At 40.4% G+C, this 20,782-nt stretch overlaps 1 long non-coding RNA gene across 4 annotated transcripts in view; it reads left to right on the forward strand.

Annotated features, from left to right (window-relative positions):
* LOC130578073 (uncharacterized) overlaps positions 1–20,782 on the forward strand; it is a 194,596-nt gene that overhangs the window by 75,755 nt on the left and 98,059 nt on the right. Inside the window, exon 1 of one of the 4 annotated variants that reach the window (XR_008965843.1) lies at positions 18,139–18,273. The exons of the other annotated variants lie outside the window; for them this stretch is intronic. This is a non-coding gene — a long non-coding RNA (uncharacterized LOC130578073). Of the gene's footprint in view, positions 1–18,138; positions 18,274–20,782 lie in introns of those variants that run through there. 4 annotated transcript variants of the gene reach the window in all.

Consider the following 20,782-nt stretch of genomic DNA (forward strand, 5'->3'; position numbering starts at 1 on the left):
ATGCCCAGAAAAAAWTCTTGGTGTCTGGTCATTAGCATAGTTTGAAGCTGGAGCTGTTCTATAGATGCTTAACATTTGGAGCAGTGTGCGGAATCAGTTGGGGATGAGAACGCAATGTACTTCCAAAAAAAAAAAAAAAAATCTTTCTCTTAAGCAAAGGATAAGTTAATTACTGGGAATATCTTTCTCAGATTCCAAGTGTTGTTTTTTTCTTGTTCAAATTACAGTCTTTTTAAACCTCAATACCAAAATGTTCATTAAAACATTCATATTAGTAAAATTTGTGACTCAAATGTCAGTTATTTGTGTTTGGATGAGCAACTCTTGGTTGACTAAAAGGCATCTGTAGGCTGCTACAATTTGTTTTAAAGTTACTTGCTTGATAGAGCGTGCTGATTAATATTTTCTTTGCTAGGGTAATTCTTCATTTTCTTTGCTGTTACATAAATGAAATACTGCTAATGCATTTATGTAATATGAATTGCATTTTGCAGTGGAACAGATATTTGTGCAATGTGTAACTGTAATGATATCCAACTTCTCTTTGGACTGGTTATTTGAACAATAAAATAGGATCCCTCTTCATTGGCTTCACCTTGGTGAACCTGAGGTGGATTACAAGGGTGATGGTGAAGATGATGGCAATTACATTGAGGTTTATTATTAACTGGATGGAAAAAATCTGACAATTGGAAAATTGGATCCATGTGACAGAACTCTGGGTTGTTATGATGGCCTTCTCAATAGGTGTCCTGAAGCAGAAGATCATTTTGGGGACCTGACTTGCAGGCTGTAGGACTGTTGTCTTTGTGTCCTGATGCAGTGGGAAATACATATCCAGTCCTTCCCTGACCTTCCTCAGGGAGCATGCACAGTGCTCAGCAGAGTGGGCTTCCTGAAGAGCTCCTTCATATCTTCCAAGGGTGTGGAAACAGCCTGGCACAGGTATGGTGTGGCTAAAGCAATGGTGTAAATGCAGTGGATAAGGGAACCTTTATCTTGCTGTTGAGTTAGCATTTGTTCATCGGTAGTAAAATATCCCACTTGGAACCATGATTAAAGAGGAGCCTGCTTCCTCCTTGTGGATCCTGCATGACCAAGTTGTTGCCGACATGTGGTTCTGAATACAGATATTTTACCTTGATATATCATTGCCTTTAGGCGAGTGACAGCTRCAGATGCATTTGGCTTGTCTTCCAAAAGAATATCAGGGATTTACCTAATCATAGAATCAGTTAGGTTGGAAAATACTCTTAAGATTATTGACTCYAGCTGTTAACCCAGCACTGCCAATTCWGGCACTRAATCGTGGCCCTAAGAGCCACATCCACATCTTTTCATATATCTCCAGAGACTGTGATTCCACCACTTACCTGGGCAGCCTGTTCCTGTTCTTGATAACCCTTTTAGTGAGATTAACAGGAAAATTTGTATGTTTTGAATATTTCTCAGTTTGAAGTCTTTGGTCTCTGTTAGAGATTTGCTGTGTGTTTGTCCCCTCATCACCTCAGTTTCCAATGAAGAGGTTAAACAAACATCTACCAGAAGTGGTTTAGGCATTGCTGATCCTGCTTAGATGACGTTTTGGGGTTTAGTTCATCTTTGTGCTCTCTGATACTGTGATTTTCCAGGCTTCATCTTATGAGCTTCTAAAAATGGTTGAAGATTAATGGTTTGCAATGAAATTGCTACTACTACAGAACATTAAAGCAGCTGTGACACAATAGGATTGAAAATTGCCAGCAACTTTGTGTATATTGAATTTAGAGAAAGTAAATTGCTTCTTGTAAACTTTATTGCCGTGTAATTGTCTAACAACTTTTAAACAATGTCTCCTGAGAGTGTGGAGTAGGGTTTTTTTTTAATCTTTTCCTCTGAGCTAAACTAAAACTTCTAAATAAATTGTGCAATACTAGTTGTATAAGGCAACAAAACCCCCTGTTTTTTATGAATTTTATGTAAATAGCASAAGTCTTGCAGAAGCTGTCATTGCCTGCAACAGAAGTCACAGAAATAAAATCCAGAAATGCTTACTCATACTCAGCTGCCCGGGTGAATGCAGTCAGGGGACAATTCATTGAAAGGTTGGACCCCTTGGCACAGCTGAGGCGGAACTCTGTAAGTGGTTGCCAAAAAMCTGGGGCTTCTATTTCCCCAAAGAGACTTGTTCTGTGTAGGGATTTCTGCTGTTACGTGACTTTGCTGTTCTTATCTGTTGCCCCSACCCCACTGTTGTTAATCAGAGGTTTTCAGGTGAGGACACATTACCACATCCACAAAAAATGTTTTGCTGCCATGTGATTTGGTAGTCAGTCATTACCTTACTATCAGATAAAGCCTATCTGATTTGAGCATTTTATTCACTGTTGAATAAACATTTCTGATAATTTTATTTTTTTAATGGGAATAACTGAAAGAGTAAAGCTCAGTTATTGCCCTTTGGAGGTATGCCAGTTTAAAAGGCACCATTTATTTCCTTGCAGCCCTCCAGCAGGATGCAGGCTGATTTTTTTTGGTGACATTTTAGGATGTTGCAGAGACGCTTTTTTTTCTGCTCTTCTTAGTTGGTTGCTCTAGACTTATCAAATGTGAGAAACAGGTGTGACTGTGAATACGGTGAGGGTCGATGTGGGCAGAATTAGGTCAGATTTCTAATGTTTTTGGACCAGGGCTCTAGTCAAATAAGATTTTAAAAAAGGAAGATGAAAGTATGTAGCAGTGCTCTGCACATCAGCTGGAAACTCTGCTCTTCCACAGTGGCACCAGTTGCCATATGACTCCGGGCTGGTTTCCAGGTCTTTTCTTTCAGGTGAGCAACACCACAGTGCATGCTCCTGCTTTCWTAGAAACATAGTACTGACATGTCCAGCAAAAGCCAGGAAAAGSAGCACCAGTGGCCCTAAATCCTCTAAGACACATCATGTGTTCGGTGAGTTTGCAGTTGGATGGAGACCCAGTTGTAGAATCAGGCCGCTGTTTGCTCTGGGAAGTGTTAGCTGTGCAGGCTGGAGTTCAACCAACAGGAGTTGATGGGAAGAGARGTTTAAGCAGGATTCCCAAGCTGATACTGTGAATGGCCTTATCTTCTCTCCTCCTCCTCGTGTACATCACCACAAGGTGTCAAAGATGCAGCARTCTCTCTGCTCGCCGAAGAGTGAGGAGGAGGGAATGTGTGCAAACTGAAGCCACCAAAGAAAATTGTTAGAATTTTAGGTTAGGCATGAGGGAACATTTTTCATTAAAAACAGCAACAAAAAAAAAGAGAAAGTGACAYTATCAAATTTTATTTCTAATGGAAAAAATCCATATGAAAAACAGGCTCCTTTTCTTCTGTTGAAGGAATGATTTTCTTCCTTCCTTTCTAAGACATGTTTCAAGGGATTTGTCCTTCATTTGCCTTTTTTTTTCTTTTTTTGCTTTAGTTTTTTTTTGGGTTTTTTTTTTTTTTTTTTTTTTTTTTTTAATAACTGTGGCAAAAGATTTAAGGGGACAAATATACAGTTTTCACTTTTCTTACATACATCTACATCTTTCCAACACCATTTTTCAGCAAAGGAGAGGGGAAAAAGAAGAACTTTTTTCTGTAATAATTCCCCTCTTTCAAGTCTCCTCTTTTAGCTATGGTTTCTTTAGCTTTTTAAATATGGAAAAGCTTTTAAAGGCAAAAGCATTCTCTTTTGGGTAGGGTTTGACAGAAAATCTTCAGCAATCTTTGGCTGGAATGACAAAAAGCATCATATAGTCCATGTTTCCTTTTTTCTTTATCCATTGCAATTCTACCTGTGAGTCAGCTATTCTTTCAGCACCATTGCATTAACAGATGTTGCGAGCTTTTTTGTGTTCATGGCAGAACTGCTCTCTTAATCTGATTTTCCTGGGACAGTGAACTAGTACAAATATGGAAAGAAAGGAAATACACAAATGTTTCAAATGAACAACTTCATCAATAATTATAAAAGCTACAGTGTTAACTGCACACAAAGTGCATCCTTTATTATTTACTTCAAGAATTACCTTKAAAGTTGCGTGACTGTTTCCATTCAAATCCCTCGTGATAGTGGGCCACAATAACCCATTACTTGCACCCTGCCCAACATTTTCCTGTCTTGATTCCTGTACAAATCCTGTATAATACCTGGAGTCTAAGGCTTCCCTCTTCCATTCTAATGCTCAGGCTACAGTTCTATTTTTTCTTTCTGCCTTTTTAGCACTGGTATGATGCAATGAAGTGATAATTTCTCTAGCACAGTTAGAAGGTGTGTGGAAACACGTATAACAAATCCATTACACAGGACTGGAGACAGGAGTGAAGTGTTGACAAAGGGCAGGGCTTCACAACAGTGTTTGTGTTAGCTYGTTCTGCTGCTGGTAAAATGTAGTTTGCCATTTCCATAAACTGGGGCTGAATCCAGGTTAGTGATTGCAATCAGGTTGGCTGGCATTAATGCTGAAGTATTGTCTTTAGAGAGATAGGTTGGGCTGATTGTTCCACAGGATGGTTAAATTCAGGTTGGATAAACAAAGAACCCTAGGGCAAGAAAAGAGTGCTTGTGTTCTTTTCTTCCTTTTTCTTCTTTATATTTTCCATAAACTGTTGCAGTAATTTTTTTAGCATGTTGAATGTTCCCATCATGAAAATATGCCTGATCTCTGARTGAAACTACTGAAAAAAGAAGCACTATTCAAAGAACATGTCTTCAGAAGAGTAGAAATGGCTTTACAGATATTTGTGCAAAGGTTCTTAGTATTATTTATCATTCAAAAAAWTTGAAATACTGTAAAGTATGTTGAATATATTAAACATTCACATGAGACGGTGTTGAACCCTCTTGCATTCTCAGTGCACCTCTAGGTTTTCTGTACCCTGACTTTCTTATGTGCTGAAAGGGCTAATGTTATTTGTAAGCTTCTACAAAGTGATTTGAGATTGCTGTGAGCACACTAAACACATCACGAGCACTGATCCAAAACCTAAAATCTGCTAAAATCATTCTGGGAGATTTTTAAGACTGTATAGAAACAGTTGTTGAAATAAAAATACTCCAGACAAAAAGGCTTGTTTTTATTTTGTGAGGGATTGCCTGGGAAATCTCTTCCTTAATTGCTGCTCTTCAATGTAAAGATTTCCAATATGTTCGTCTAACTCAGGCAGATAGGAATGATGGTGATCTTTCTGTTACAAATGGTTCTTTGAAAAGTGATAGATGTTCTTCTGAGGGACAAATCAGATATGAATCTGAAGTCACACAGTAGCAGCTTTCTCAGAATGATGAAGTCTGCTTTTGTTACCATTTAGATGCTTGTGTAGTTCATCAGTTTGGGTCAAATGGATGTATCTGATCTCTAGCAGTGAAGAAGCATCTGTTCTGTGGTGACCAAAGGGTAACAGGGTCTCTAATCAGGTGGGAGAGTGCTGGTGGACAGGTGTTTTCCTGTGTCTTCCAACATCAGTGGCCTCTAGGGCTGTCAAAGGGAACTTTACACAGAGGTTGCACATACAGATATTTATTTCTTTTCCTCCACTAGCTCCTTTGAAAAGATTTGAAAGTATACCTGTGAAGCTGGTAATGCTGGCTTTCCATTAGAACATTTCTTTTTCCCCAAAATTTCCTTCTCTTCCACAGTTTAGTCTACTCAAAGCCTGCAGTTTGTGTCTGTGTGTAGTTGTGTCTCCTGAAGATGCAATTAAATGTAAAATATCTCCTTAACTAAATAGCCCCCTCCTACAGAAGGTAGGTATGCCAGGGGTCAAAAGGGTCATCTTTTTGTTAGATTTCCTCCTCTCACCCCAAGCTGGAAATTTCCTTTGTGCAATTTGCCTACACATACATGCATATATACATAGCATGGCTTAATTTTTATATATATAGAAGGAGGTAAAAATATATGCGTACTTGTATATGTACATATATATGTGTTTGCATATATATATCTTTTTGAGTTAAACTATAGGCAACCCCTGATAGATGCAAACCAARCCAAATAACTTCCCAGACAGCCTTATAGGAATGCAAAGTCTGTTACATATTAAATGGATGGAGTAGAAGAGGTCACTGTTTATTGTTTGCTCTTGGGTTGGTTGCTCAGTTTTGCCAGGGTGGAGGAGAGCAGTGGGGCAGAATTGAAGGTGAAGTAACTAATAGAAAAGGTCCCTGGTAACACATGAATTAGGGGTGAGCACCTTGGGATAGGGGCATTGCTTTTGGGTTTGTGTTTTTTTTTTTTTTAGCAAAGGAGTGTAAGCTTATAGAACATGCCCTTCCTTGTACCTGTTCAGGATCTCACTTCTGTGCACATTGGGCTACTTGGAATCATTTTGTTTCCCAGTGTCACTGGCAGCACATGTGAGCAAGATSAGGGTGGCACACAGACCATGAGCACATCAAGCTCTTGTGATTACGGTGAGAGCTGCTGCCTTTGTGTCTGCACAAGCACAGAGATCCAGGCGTTCATCTGTGGTGCCATGGCAAAYATAAGGCTGTGTTTAATGCCATACTGGTTGCTTGGGACAGCCAAAGGATTTTACTGGGGGAGCTGGGCATGTGAACAAACCCTGTTCTGGTATGCACCCTCCATTCAGTGCATCATGCAGTTGTTTAAAATTCCTAATGGAGGGCAAGGTGGGTTGCTTAAATCTGTATAAACATCTGTAGTTTATGTGATGTTACTTGGGCAGCAGGGTCATATAGAAAGATGGGAATGCAGGAATGRCAAATCACTGAATTCTTTGCTATGCTGAAAAGAGCATGAAATGAGCTTGTGGGCATGTTTTTTTTTTTTTTAATATGAAGGGCTTCAATTAGCAGTTATACCAGAAGAATTTCATCAAACCCAGTAAAGCTGGACTGCTCTGGCTGAGATCCGAGTTTAGCTCACTYGCTGTTCCTGAGGTATATCAGCTGATTAGGAGTTATCAGAGAGGTGTGAGGGAGGTGATCAGGTGAGCACCTACGTGCACCCCTTCCCATCAGAATAGGACTGCTTTGTAAATATATCTTATTTAAATGCTGCAGATTCAAAACAACATGGCAATGAGGATGTGAGGTAGGGATGCAGTGCTAGAAGCTGTGCTGTGTCCAGGGAGTTACAGTAATCATATTTTTCAATTCTACAGGTCAGGATAGAAGAGACAAGAGATTTTCATTCCTGTGGTCGTGCATTCACAGTTTTTCCTTTTAGGAAGGAGTAAGTAGGTAGTCCTTGTTTTCCTTAYTGCCAGAGGGATTTTGAACTGCTGAAGGTAGGAGATTTGTCTCAGCAGTTTAACCCCTGTAGAAAGTAAAAATCCAATAGAAAATCCAAATTGCAAAGGTGCCTTTTCTCCCCTCTACCCTGCCACCCTCCTGAACTTCATTTGCTATTGGGGGAAGCTGGGATACCTTTTTGTGCCTCTCCAACAGGCAACGTGCTCTGCACACAGCAAACAGGCAAACCCAAGTGCTTCTCTGCATTTGGGCTCAGGGCCTCACCTGTAGACACAAGATAATTAGGGAAAAATGCCCCATCACCTTTGAGCTCTGTCATTGGTGTTTCTCACTCCTTCACTTTGATCTGATATCCTTATAGGAGTGGGTGCTGCTCAWAGCCATAAAAGTAGCCTTCCCCTGCCCTCTTTCACTGCAGAATGTGTCCAGTGGGATACAGTTTATCCCTTGAGTGAGCAGATCAGAGATCATCTCTTTTGTGGCAAGAATATGGTAAAACATCTCTGATTTGTCAGGTGATTTGTGAGTGTTGGCAAGGCTGGCACTTGTTAAGCAATAGCTGGTATGTGAGACTYCTCCACAGCAGTTTACTTCAAAACACAAAGATTTTTCTTTCAGCATAACATACGTGGTGATGAAGAGGAAGATTAACCTGAATAAATCAGTCTGAGTAGCATCCCTTCTAAACTTTTACCAGTCAAAAACTCAGTTATCCCTGCTTTGATGACAAATTCAATGACGTTGATTTCAAGTTATTCCTCATTTTGTGTGTAAAGGAGAGCAGAATCAGAAGAACTTCAGTCGTATCTTACTGAGCATAAGATAATAAAATACAGTGGACAAATGCCTTCCAAAGAACAAGAAATTGCTTATTGGATTACTTATCGAACTGGAAGGATCAATAGCCTAGCAGCTGCCAATCTGAAAGTTGTATCCAGGTACTTTTAAGATACAAACAAGAGAACTTTTCCATTTGAATTGATGGACTGAAGCCTGGGAAAAAACTGGGGATACACTGGTCAATTCTTGATTCTTTCAAATCTAGATCAGAAGTACTTCTAGAAAACATGAGCTAGATAAAAGTAAACTTCATTTGATAATAGTAGGAAATATAATGATTTATGAAAGAGATTGAAAGTAGTAATCTAAACCAAAGAAGGTTTTTTAGACATAAGGGCTATGCATCTGTGAATGAAACTTCTTATGTCTTGGGCAGACCAAAGCGAAACAAAATAAGAGGAAAATCATATTCAGCTTGAGAAGCCAAAAAAGAATTTTGTTATCCACATTCCCATTTAAAGTCTTGCAGTTTCTATTGCTTGTCTGGATCCAAGGCTATGGTGAGTAAAAATTTCTCATTGTAGTGTCTTGTAGCATCCAGTAAATTCCCAGTTCTTATTCAGGCAATTTGAAACCAGAGGTGTAGCAAAGAGCAGGGCAAATTCTTTGCAATGACAGATATGTCCTAGTTTAATAACAGACAAAATAGTGGTTAGTTGCAAGATCAGCTTTCCCAGCTCCTTACAAAAGCTGGAGTTGATAACAGACCTCCACCCAGGGATTTTAAGCTGATCCTGGTAAACCAAASAAAGATCTTCTTCCCCAAGAGCATGGATGGGACACCACGTGAGAGGGCCTGGAGACTCACCTTCTCTGCTGAGGGCTTCTTTCCCCTGTTTGTTTTGAGGAGAGCTGAGGGCATGCTTGTGCTTGCAAATAGTCCCTCTTGACTCCACAGCATTCCTGCGGTGTTTGTTGMACACAGGGGGCTCCTGGGGTGGCAGGACTTGTGTGTACAATAGGCTTTGATCCAGCCAGCACCCYGCTCAAATCACGGAGTCACTCACCTATATGCCTTTACCTTTCCCGTCATACAATTTGCAGACAACTGCAAAGACCTGCCAAATTCAATTTTTCAGGAAGGAAAAATTTAAGCAGTGTACAGGAAAGCACCAGTACCCCACATCAGAGAAACGTAAACAGAGAATAAGCTTGAAGGGTTTTTGGTATGGGAAGCCTGGAGATATGAAACACCACTCAGTGACAACTACGAGTTGTTCATATGTAAGTGGGTTATTAGAAGGCTGAAATGAGACTCCTGAGGCATCAAAATAACACCAAAAGCAATCTTGGAATGGGTGGGAGTGGTGCTGTACACTCTCATCGCTTTCACAAGAAACACATCTTCAAGGAAGAGACTATATTAAAAATTGCTGAGCCTTTGGAAGGAAACAAGTGCCTCAGGAGAAATTTTACAAATGGAGCTCACTTGACAAGATGAAGTTGACTCTCCCACTTGACCCAAACAGGATATCACTATCTCAAATCATGTTACAGCAGCGTGCTTTTCATAACCAACAGTATTTGCAGCATACTTTTAAATTTAGAAATGTCCCAGTTGCTGCCTGTATGCTCATCACCATAAGTCTGCTTTAATTACTTGTGGTGTGGACTTTAATGGGATCTCACCTGTTAGTCCCTGAAGAGAATTTYGCCTGTGGCTTTCACTCAGGACACTTGAAAGATCCTTTGAATCTGCCTTTGGGAGCTTGGACTTTTAATTGCTGTACTTTGAGTGGATTAACTGAGGCTGGAGAACTCCAGGTTTTAAAAGTGAAGGCATCCTCCACCTGCTTAAATTAAAATACACAAGATGTGGTAACTCAGGAGCAATTAATTTCAATAATAATATTAGCTAGTTATTTCAGAGTCAATCTAGGAGGTGGTGTGCATGTCAAACTGTGCAGTCGTTCTTCATCAGGTGTGATCTGATGCAGATGTTTGACAGATTTTCTGTAGCTTGGCTGACTTGTGTGGGCTGAAAATTTGGTCTGTGGCAGCCCCTTTGAAACCTTGTTTACAGTTTTGCTCAGCTGTGCTGGTTGTTCAKGCCTTTTCCTCTCATGTGCTTGCCACAGTCTTGGCCTTTTCCATCTCTGAAAAAGAGGGAGTGCTCTTGTAGGATAATGTTCATGCGCCGTACCATCTCCAGATTTTGATTTGCAACAGTAGGACATCCATAATGGCAGAGAGATTTTGGCTGTAAAGGTGAGATGTGTTTGAAGGAACAACTCAGACTAGAGTTCAGATTTGTTTAAGTGGAAGATTATCCTCCCTGMCTCTTGTCCTACCACTATCCCACCTGTAAGCAAGAGAGTTTTTGTCTTCAGTAGCGGTGGTGGAGAATCTGACTCTCTTGTTCTTGGCAGGGAAAGGAGGGGGTTGTTTATCACTTCACCCCATCTACAAAGTCTGGCCTGCTAATGTTGTTTCTTATGAACTCGAGTGTGAGAATATATTTCACAGCTCATATAAGAGTTTGCTGCTTTGACTCTTGAGTTCTTGTGGCTGCTGGTGATGCAATCATCTTGGGAAGGTGCAGCTCCAGGCAGAGCAACTTTTCTTTGAACTCCTGCTACAGCTATTAAAAATAGGTCACAGTAGAGAAAAGTAGGTCTAGCTTTCAAAAGTATATTAAGCTAATTTATCTTGCACTGTAGCCTGATACATGTTCAAGGCAGCAGTGATACAGCCAGTCGCATCAACAGTAACAATCTTACTCAAAACCAGTTGGATGTGCAAAATACATTTTCATACAACTGGTGGGGAGAGTTAAGAGACTGATGTTTCACATAGCTAGTTCCTTTATTTTCATAATTGGCCTGCCCAGTCCTCCAAAAAAGAAAACAAAACCCCAAAACCCCCCAAACTGAAAACCCAATGGTCCTACTGCCAGCTTCTGCCTTTCTTTTATGAATTGCTTTGCACAATGATAAATTTAAAAAGAAATCACATAATACCAAATCAAGATGAGCAGGTAAGCAGAGATTTCAGAGCTAYAAAGCAGAATTATCATAAGCTAAASCAATGCATGAAAATGATAAATACTGGATGCCAGAGAATTCACGTGTTTGGAGCTACTGTCTGAATGGTATTAAGGATATCAATTGACCAAAATGATGTATAGATAATTTCTGTGAGACTTGCTTACAAGAAGAATTGAGTTCTTTATGTTGGGTTGTACTTTTTCCCTGTGCCAGATCGGTGTTAAATAAATGAGTTCAGCTTAATGGATTTCATATGTGCTTGTGGAAGTTGTATCTTACTGTTTCTGCATGTTTTATGTTGTGTCAATTCACAAGCCAAAATTTTTTTTAAAGTATCTAAGAAATGGGATCTAGACACTGTTGTTATCAGGCTTTTAAAAAACATGTGAGTTCCCATTTCAGAGGAAGATTTTTCAGGGAGRGCGAAGAAATTCTTGCTGGCTTCCATCTTGTTGTTTGCCCATGCTAGTTAGAGCAAAAAGAAACCAATAAAATTTCTGTCATCTTAACTGAATTCAAAAATTCTCTCTTGTGGCCTTGTGTATGCTTTTCCTGTGATGGGTTCTAGGACACAGGCACAGAGGGAAGAAGAAAGCTAGGAAATGAGAGTATGATAAAGAACTTCATACTCTGGTCCTGAGGAGGTCATGTAGTTTGGGATGGCTTTAGCTATTGGCAGCTAGGGTAGCACTGCCTGCAATCATGAATGAAAAGGAGGAGTCCCTGAGGCCCTGATGAAAAGCCAGGTGACCCTTCTTTCTTCTAGAGGAATAGAAAATAAATAAATCCCCTGCAGAGTTCATAAAAAGTAAATACAGGTTTTCAGGAATGATATTTGCTCTTTGTTTATCCCAGTGCAGATATGAAGTTRCTCTGTCATGTTTGAGGAGTTTATCTCAGAGTGATGTGAGCAGTAATGACAGCCCAGTTTAGGGCAGTGTCAATATATCATTGATGCTTTAATAATCACTTTCAGACTTGGTATTACTTTGGATGCACTCAGGTAAGTTATGAAGGAGCCCTCTACTTGACCATGAGCTTTGAACTGGTAATAAAAATACTTAGTAATTTCTTGTTTATCACACTATTTTCCTTTCTAAATTTACAGTAGTTGTTGTAAAAAAAAACAAACAAACAAATGAAAAACTAGTTTCAACACCCCTTCACCCTGTACAACTACAGAACTTGTGTGGTTTTGGTGAGGATGTGTTTTGCTAGAAGCATAATCCAAAGGTACTTTCCAGAAATGTCGGCAACTGTTTGACGCATTGCTTTAATTTGTTGTGGCCATTATGGTTGCTGTGATTTTCTCGAATCTCCCAAGGGATGACCCTGACCTGTGTTTGAGCATGGCCAGTTGAGGCATCTTTTTGGTAGGTCTGGCAGAATTAAACTTGCTGGCCCAAGGTAAAAGAACTAATGCCTGTCTGCTCCTGCCACCAACATGGGGAAGTGCCCTGAAGAAAATSCAGGCTGGCTGCCGCTCCTTCTTTTGTATGATGAGAATTTGGGGAAARTAACAGCTGTTTCTGGGAGGCTGTTCTTTCTTCATAACCTCTGCATGGTGGTAATTCTGCACCCCCACTTCCTGCCCAGAGCAGCAACCTTGGCTTTCCCAGACTCTARCACAGGCAAGAGCAAAGTCTGCTGCCTTAAGCATCTTCCTTTATTACCTGGGCTGAGACAAAATGCTCAGTAATCCTCATCACACCACAGATGTCTTGAAATKACTTAGGTTGTTGTGCTTAGTGTGATTTTATCCTGCCCCAGAAGCTTTGGTATCCCCATGTCTTCCTCTCTCTCCTTGCAAGGGGAGCAAAGAGGACGCTCGTGTAGTGACTGTGCTGTGGAAGATCAATGCAGGGATTTTATTCTTTTTTCAAGGTCCTGGGCTGCCCCAAAAATCATTTCAACTTGGATGTCTGGGGAAAAGGGGAAGAAAACTGAGAGAGAGGTTTCTTGCCAGTAATTATTTTACATAGTCTAAGCAGAGGGAAACTGGAAGAAGGGGAAGGCAGTGCAGAGAATGATCTCACCAAGGCAAAAACACRATGCAGGAGCTAGAGCTTTTCTTGAGCCAGCTGGCCCCTTAGCTGGCTGCTGTAGGGTTGTCTCCAGATGAAAAGCAGTCGGTTGCTCTTCTCCGCTTTTATTTGAGAAAAAGCAAGTGGCTGAATGTTGGATGGCATGGCAGGGACCTTGTTTTCACTTTACAGATTGAAGACTCCTGCCGGAGTGACTCCAAGAACAGAAAAAACATAACTTCTTCATCTCATGTTGGCTGYGAAGGTTTAATTCTCTCAGGGGCTGTCTTCCAGAGACTTTTCAGCAAACAATAAAATTACAAAACAGAGCTAMACTTATTGGTTCTTAATTGAGCAGATCTCCCCTTGAATGAGTGGGTTGTTTACTGCTTTGCAGCMTGCAGAATTTGATCCAGAATTTTTTTTCTGGACTCAGTTTGAAGAAAAAACAGAGAGAAAAGAAATACAAATAGGAATTGTAGAACCAATTTYGAGTTGAATTCTGCTCCCTAGTGTTTTTTACTTCTAGTGAATTGCAAACAAACAAKTTTCCTCATGCAAGGAGTTCTCACCCTCATGTCATCTGCCTGACTTCTCTCTTCTTATGTCTCTGTAGCATGTCTTGTGTAGGATAGGAAAGAAGAAAGTGAAACTGATACATAGTGTGCTGGATACCAACAGAGCTTGATTTCCAGGCAGGACTTTCAGAGCCAGTTCCATCCATCTTCAGCTCTGAGATGGTCATATGATCTTGGGACACATGGAGATCACGATTTCCTTGTTTGGAAGTGAGATTGGATTTTTATAGCACTTAGGTATAACAATTTATTGAGGTTAAGAAAGAAATGGGAGGTGAATGGGACAGAATCAGGGAAAACAAAATTTATATGATCAAGCTAACACATGTTTTGCCTAGAAAAGCTCTTCTTTGCACTGGAAAATACACATGAATGTGAGTCTGCCTGAAGTGGCTTGGTTTTGCTCTTATGACCATGAGAGTTAAAGTTCCCCATTAACCCAAGCAATCTAGAAAGTAGGAAGCAGATAATGGAACATTTCTGTCACCACTAAGGAGGGCTCTCATTARATTGCTTGTAGGTCTTTGAAAAGGTCAGTCAAAGCTTAAGCAACCCCCTGTTGTTTGACAACATCAGAGCTCAAAYGCTGTGATTCTGGAGAGCTCTGCTCTTTGAAAGAGGGGGATGTTTAATTACCTTTTGAAAGCTGGCAGCAAGACAGGATGCAAGGATGTTTTCTTTCCTTTGTGTCAGTTGAACAAGTTGCTATTTTGGGACATGAGAGCAACTAACCTACTACACTAGARGAGACTGTCCCTTCCTCTGACCTGCTGTTGGGAGAAAAGCAAAGGCAAGAGGATATTAGTGAAGGTGAGCCTGCTGCAGGAAGGAAGCCTTGACACAAGAATGTTTGAGGAAGGGGAGGCAGAAGATCCTGATGCTTTTCTTAACATTGTATCAATTGTGTTAATTATGCTTGCCTTTAAATATATGCTTATTTATTGCTCTTGCTTTGCAGGAAGACATTGGTGCAGTTGCAGGAAATCAACTGCTGTCACTTCAATAAAATCTGCTTTTATCATCAAAGGAATTGGCAAACTGTTTGCAGGAGTTTTAATTTTTAAAACTGCATTGCTTCTGCTCCCTCCCAGGGGTGGTSTTTCACAGTGTTTTGTGCTCTTCAAGTATATATGTTTTTGGGGTTTTTYCCCCCCAATGGTTTGGATTTGTGGTATCTAAACAAGCTAAACAGAAACTTTGCCTCAGGGATAAACGTCCTCTTAAGTAACCAAAAATAAACTTGGATGGCATGCCTTGTGTAATGTACAAATTCAGCTGTGCACATGGTGGGAACAGAGCATTAGACGTGGTACCTGCCACCGTAAAGAGAGCACAGATGTATGCTTGTGGTAAACATAAAAGAGATGTGTAAGAGGAAAAGGGCATTTGGTTTGGGTATCTCCAGCTAAACTTGGCCAGGGCAATGAGTATCCCTCATTCTAAATTCATGTACAGTACATTAAGTGAAAACAAGCACTTACTGTGCTCATTCTTCCTTATATCAGCATTCACAGGGATTTGATATTGTCTTGGTGGAAAGGCCTGGTTCATCAGTGCTCCAAGGTTATGGCTAAATACAAATTCCTAAGTGGATTTGTCTTACTGAGATCATGCTGCCTCATCAGCAAGCACACCAGCTTAGTGAACAGGGAAGGGTTTGTGCCTACCAAGAGGTAGTAGGGCAAGTGCAGCTTTGTGCAGACTTGGTGGTCTTAGGAAATGAAGGCCTGTCTCAGAACGAAAGTTGAGGCAGTAGATGTATGAGATCTTTATCTTTGGTGGGATGTATACAACACTAGTGTGGAAGAGTCACATCTAGATTTGATGTGGGCATGGGTTTATCTCTTTAATAATGGGCAAAATATATTATTTTCCTGAACTCTGTTCTTCAGCTAAGTCGTGGKTTTTTTTTTCTGGGAAAGAGTTAAGTTTGCAGTAGCTTGCATGATATTCTGTTTTGGATTTGCGGTGAACACAGGGGTGTTTTTGTTATTGCTGAGCCACACTTGCACAGCCTCAAGGCTTTTTCTGCTTTGCCTTCTGCCCCACCAGTGAGGAAGAGGGCACAGCCAGGACTGCTGACCCCAACTGGCCAAAGGGATATCCCAGGACCACACAGTACCATGCCCAACAATAAAACATATGGGAAAGGAAGAAGGTGAGGAGGACATTTTGAGCTATGGCATTTGCCTTCCCATGTAATTGTTATGTGTGACAGAGCCCTGCTCTTCTGGAGATGGTTGATGGGAAGTAGTACATTAATTTCTTATTTTGCTTTGCTTATGGACAAAGCATTTGCTTTACCTGGTGAACTGTTTTATCTCAGCCCATGAGGTTTTTCCCTTTTACCCTTCCGATGTTCTTCCCCATTCCACGTGGCTGTGTAGGGCTGAGCTGCCTGCTGGGTTTAAACCACAAGAAGCTGGTAGACCACAGTGGTCACTGGCCTTTGCTAACCTTCTGGAGATCTATTTACACAGGTAGCCCAGAGCTCTGGTGCCTTCAGTAGCCATTGTCTCTGGTGCTAATGGTTAGCTTTGCTGTGGCCAGGCAAAGCAAATGATTAAGGATTTAAGCAATATTAAAAAAGGTCAGCCATGCATCAGCGGTTCGTCATCCTTCACTGTACTGTACACATGCAGTGACCAGACTCAGAAGCCCCAGGCATGATGGGTCTTGGCAGGCTGGACATAGCCACACCTGAGCTTGCTCAGCTGGACTCCAAGGGCAGCCTGAAACCCCTGCCCAAACAGCTGCTCATTAGGCTTGGAGGTGCTGAGTGCTCTTACTGAAAACTGCTCTGCTGACGGTCATGTTGGCKGCTGTGAAGGATTGGGTGGTTGGGCACTGTATCTCCCTGAACTGGAAATGTGGCATTTGAGATACTTGGGTGATTAGTTTTAATGCCACGTATTAGGCAGAGGAGTATTGGCTAAGGCAGGTAAGCAGTGCTAATTACATGCTGAAAGAATGCTGCAATCCTAATAGGCGGAAGCAGGCATGTGCTGTATCTCAAATCTTTTATTGCTGCTCAGTGCTGGTGGAGATTGATCCTTCTGGTACTGTGCAGCTTTGGCTTCACTCACCTGTGACAATGCAGCTCTCTTCATGTCCTCTGCAAATGTCACTGACAATAAAAAGAATCTGACTGTACATATTGAAAGCCACATCAGGAGGTGGTGTAATTTTGTGAGAGGAGTTGTCCTGTAGTATTTAAAACATTCTGTGTGACGCCTATTCTGGGTATTACACACCAGTCTTCTTTAAATCCTCACCCATTTTCCTCATCAGCTCAAGCCTAGATGAACAGGAAGGTTTGATTACCCTGTGAACAAGGATAGAACCCTTGCCACATCCTTGCTGGAAATTCTTGCATTATAATTTGTTTCTGACAAAGTGAACATGTAGAAAAGTATTTTTTGCTTTGCCATGCATACTASTAATTTTGTGATGACCGTGTTTGACAACTAATTGGCTTCTTACCAAAAGTGAAAACAATAGACACCTATTTTCAGCTGGGAAAGCCACACTCAGTATGTTCCCTGGCCAAGATAAAGCACTGAAGCAGCATGACATAAAGTGCTCCAACATCCCTCCATGGCTTTTCTTTTTTAACAAATCTGCTAATGAACTTGCCWTTTTTTCTTCCATTCTCCCATGCCTCCTCTATTCTAGGCCATTGACTATTGATTGAAAGTATGTTTTCCTATAGTTAGGTTTTTCTTTTGAACTTGAACAAGTGTCTAAGTGCATGTTGCTTCTTGAGAACAGACGTGTAGCTGTGTGTGTTACTAAAGGAGATGTGCTCACAGACTTGGTGAGAGGTTTGGGAAGTTCTGACATGATGAAAAAATATTGTTAGCTAGACTGAAAATGAATCCTTAGAAAAATGTTTGACATGGCTCTAGTTATTGTTTCCTTGTTGCATACTCTTGCTATGCTTAATATGTGGAAACTGCTGAGAATAAATCAGATTATGAGGCAGATAACTCGAAATATACTTGAAATTTCAAGTATACTTTATACTTGAAATGCTAACTGCTCTAACTGACAGAGGAATAGTAACATATCTTTACATATGCCAGTGGCTAAAAGAGAAGTCATTCAACCTTTGAACACTTGCAGAGATGTTTTCAAAATATACTTCTCGGACATGACTAAAGTTGGAAAAGATTTTTCAAAATCTCTATTTATGGGATAAAAATGCATATGTTTATTGTAAGTTAGAATACKGTCTTCCATTTTACCTATTCATAGTAAATGCAGCATTTTCTRTTAAACTCAGTCCAGGCAGGATGTTTAAATACAGAAGCAAAAAACAAAGTAAAAGTTGTTCCTCCTCCGAAATATCTTTTTCAATACCTGTATGTTCTTGAATTTTGTTTTCTTTCCTCAGTAGAATAGTCCTGATAGGTCATTTTCTTCCCCTTTTCCCTCCTTGCTTGCTTTGTCTTTGCAAAGCATAACAACACATGAAGCAGATACTTTTAAATCTTCCAGCTCACAAGGTCCTGTGGGTATACCTAGCCATGAATCTCTTGGTGCTATACCAGCATCTTTCTGAGAAAGGAGCCATAGGAGAAGAGAAGAACCTGTGTAAGGAGCTTGCTGGATCCCACTGCTCCTGGCTCCCTGGCAGGTGAGGAAAACAGGCAGTGTCCCTGCATGCAGCCATTTAGGATTGTTTATCTTGTGCTCCTGATGTTTTTTGTAGTCAGTGATGATGCATAAGATGCAACTGGTTTTGACTTCCAGGTAGACAAAGTCCATGAAGTAACCAGTAGTCCCAAACATTTGTTGCTGGCAGAATGCTAAATAAACAGTAGCAACACCTACCTATGTGGGTGGCAATTAATCAYATCAATCAACCAGATCAGCTAGCAAAGCCCTTTTTTTTTTTCTTTTCTTTCCTTTTGTTCCTTTTCTCCTCCCACCCGCTCATTTCCTGGTTGTTGCTCCTGCTGGCGGTAGACCTGGGTTACGTAAACCCTGTGTCRCTTCTTGTCTGATGGCCTGACCATTTAATGCTCTCAGCCCAGTTCAGCAGAGGACTCCCAGCCTCCCTTTCAGCATSGATTTCTTCTCTTTCTGTATTTCTTAGAGACCTGAGCCAAAACTACTGCCTGTGGGCCTGTAGACTTGTGTGCTATATCCATTTGAACAACCCTCCTGGAAACTTTTGAACTCATTGTTTTAGCTAAATTTGATGGAGGAATAGAATTTTCAAAGAGAAGTTCCTACAGCTTTTCAGCTTTTCTAAAATCAATGTGCAGAGGAAAAAAGAAGTTAGTCACAAGGAAAAGTACCATCACAAATGGTTTTTTTTTTATGTGACACTTGTAAGAAGAAAGACTTTCTGAGCTATGGGATCATGGAAAAACCATCCTTCAAAGCCTGGATAAGCATCAGTGGTAACTATTTGAGACACAAGTCTGTAATTTTGTTTTCCAGGCTTCTTTTACTTGTTTGTTTGGTTTTATTTTGTTTGTTTGGGTTTTTTTTTAATAGAAAGGCAATGGCAATTTTTTATCAAAACTAAAAAGCAATAATTTTCTTAAACTTGGAGGATTATTTTCCTAGTCTTCCAGATTTTCTCTTTTTCATACTAGGTTTAGACAGGCTTACCAATGTGAAGTGTTAAGAGATTGCAGGAACTGGTGCTTGCAGAAAAATGCAGAATTCAAGCCAGTAAGTGAAGTGACTGTGGCAGCTGATGGAGAAGAAAATACGATCCACTGAAGGAACTGGATATGTCTTAAAACACCAAACTCTGTTTTTCCCAGGAGTGGAAAATATTGAATAACAAGAATCTTTATTTCTTGGTGGATTGTTATTATAAAATAACTGATTTTTTTTTTTGTGGAGGAAATAATCAACTATAAAAAAAACTCAAGACCAGGACAATGCCCAGTCTTCCTTTCCACACATGCTATTTCAGGTTCCTTCATTTTTTACCTCATAAAGGGATCCCTGGGCTGTTTTTTATCACACTGTCTATGCTGTCATTTTTCCTGGAGCTGAATTCAGCCATTACTAGAATCAAGAATCTGGCTGTGTATGATCCAGTGGGATCAAGCTTCCTGTTCAGTAACCTTTCCTCTAGCCCTGAATCTACTTTCATGTTGTACACCTAATGGAAGAGCAACCTAGAACTGGCATTTGGAGATGAGAAAATAAATAATGTAAAAACATCTTTCTGAAGTTGTGCTCTCTTACACAAAGGAATGGCTGTGCCATGCCAGACTATGTTTTCTTCTAGCCTTAAATKCTGTCTCCAAAGGTTTCCAATGTGGGTGTCCAAGGAAGTAGTGTATGGAAAGGGCAAATATGCGCTTCCAGCCTCCCATGATTYGTGGTGGTGAGATTTCCTGAACCACGATTAAGTTTTTGTATAATTATACAATGCTCTGAAAAATTCCAGTTGTAAAGGAATGTCTTATTTGTATACTAAAACATTAATTAATTATCCCTGCAATTTTTCTGCACTTGCCAGGCAATAGCTATTTTATCTCCACAGTGGTGGTAATCAATTACCACATAATAAGCTAAGAAATACCAGAACAAAAAAAGAAAAAAACAACAAAACATGCAGGAAACCTGCAGGTGGGAAATTTTTGCCACTGCCAGTAGCTGGGCAGATAACAGTTTATTTCCGTGCAGTCTACAAGATGTGAGCAGTATTAACTTCTTTTTTTGCATCAACTTGTGCAAGTTTTGCAGCCAGCCTGATTTGTGGGTACTCAGCATTATGTGGTCTTTGTGTGAAGCTGAAGGAGGTGAAGAGCTTTATTTGGTGGTTCAARCTCATAAGAACCTCATATTTAGGCTGGAAGGCTTGAGGTGCATGTTCCCACCCMGTGTGCAACCAAGAGAGGGTTTCAGGCTACCCTAATCTTCATGCAGTTGGTAATAGACAGGTTGGGGATGCAGAAATTGTTTCTCAATAGCTCACAGGTTATTTTTGAAACTCAATCCTTTTAATTTATTTAATGGCCTAGGCAGCAGATGCCACAGTGGAATATTGTTGACTTGCGACACAGTATGCACTAGCTTTTAGTATATTAAATAGCTCATTTTGATTCTGTCCTAAAACGGAATCCTTTTGCATCTTGCATGTTCATTACATAAGAAACGACCATAAAYCATGA

Source organism: Malurus melanocephalus, unplaced genomic scaffold (genome assembly GCF_030028575.1).
Source record: "Malurus melanocephalus ecotype Western Australia unplaced genomic scaffold, MMel_1.1 scaffold_209, whole genome shotgun sequence".
NCBI classification, from domain to species: Eukaryota; Metazoa; Chordata; class Aves; order Passeriformes; family Maluridae; genus Malurus; species Malurus melanocephalus.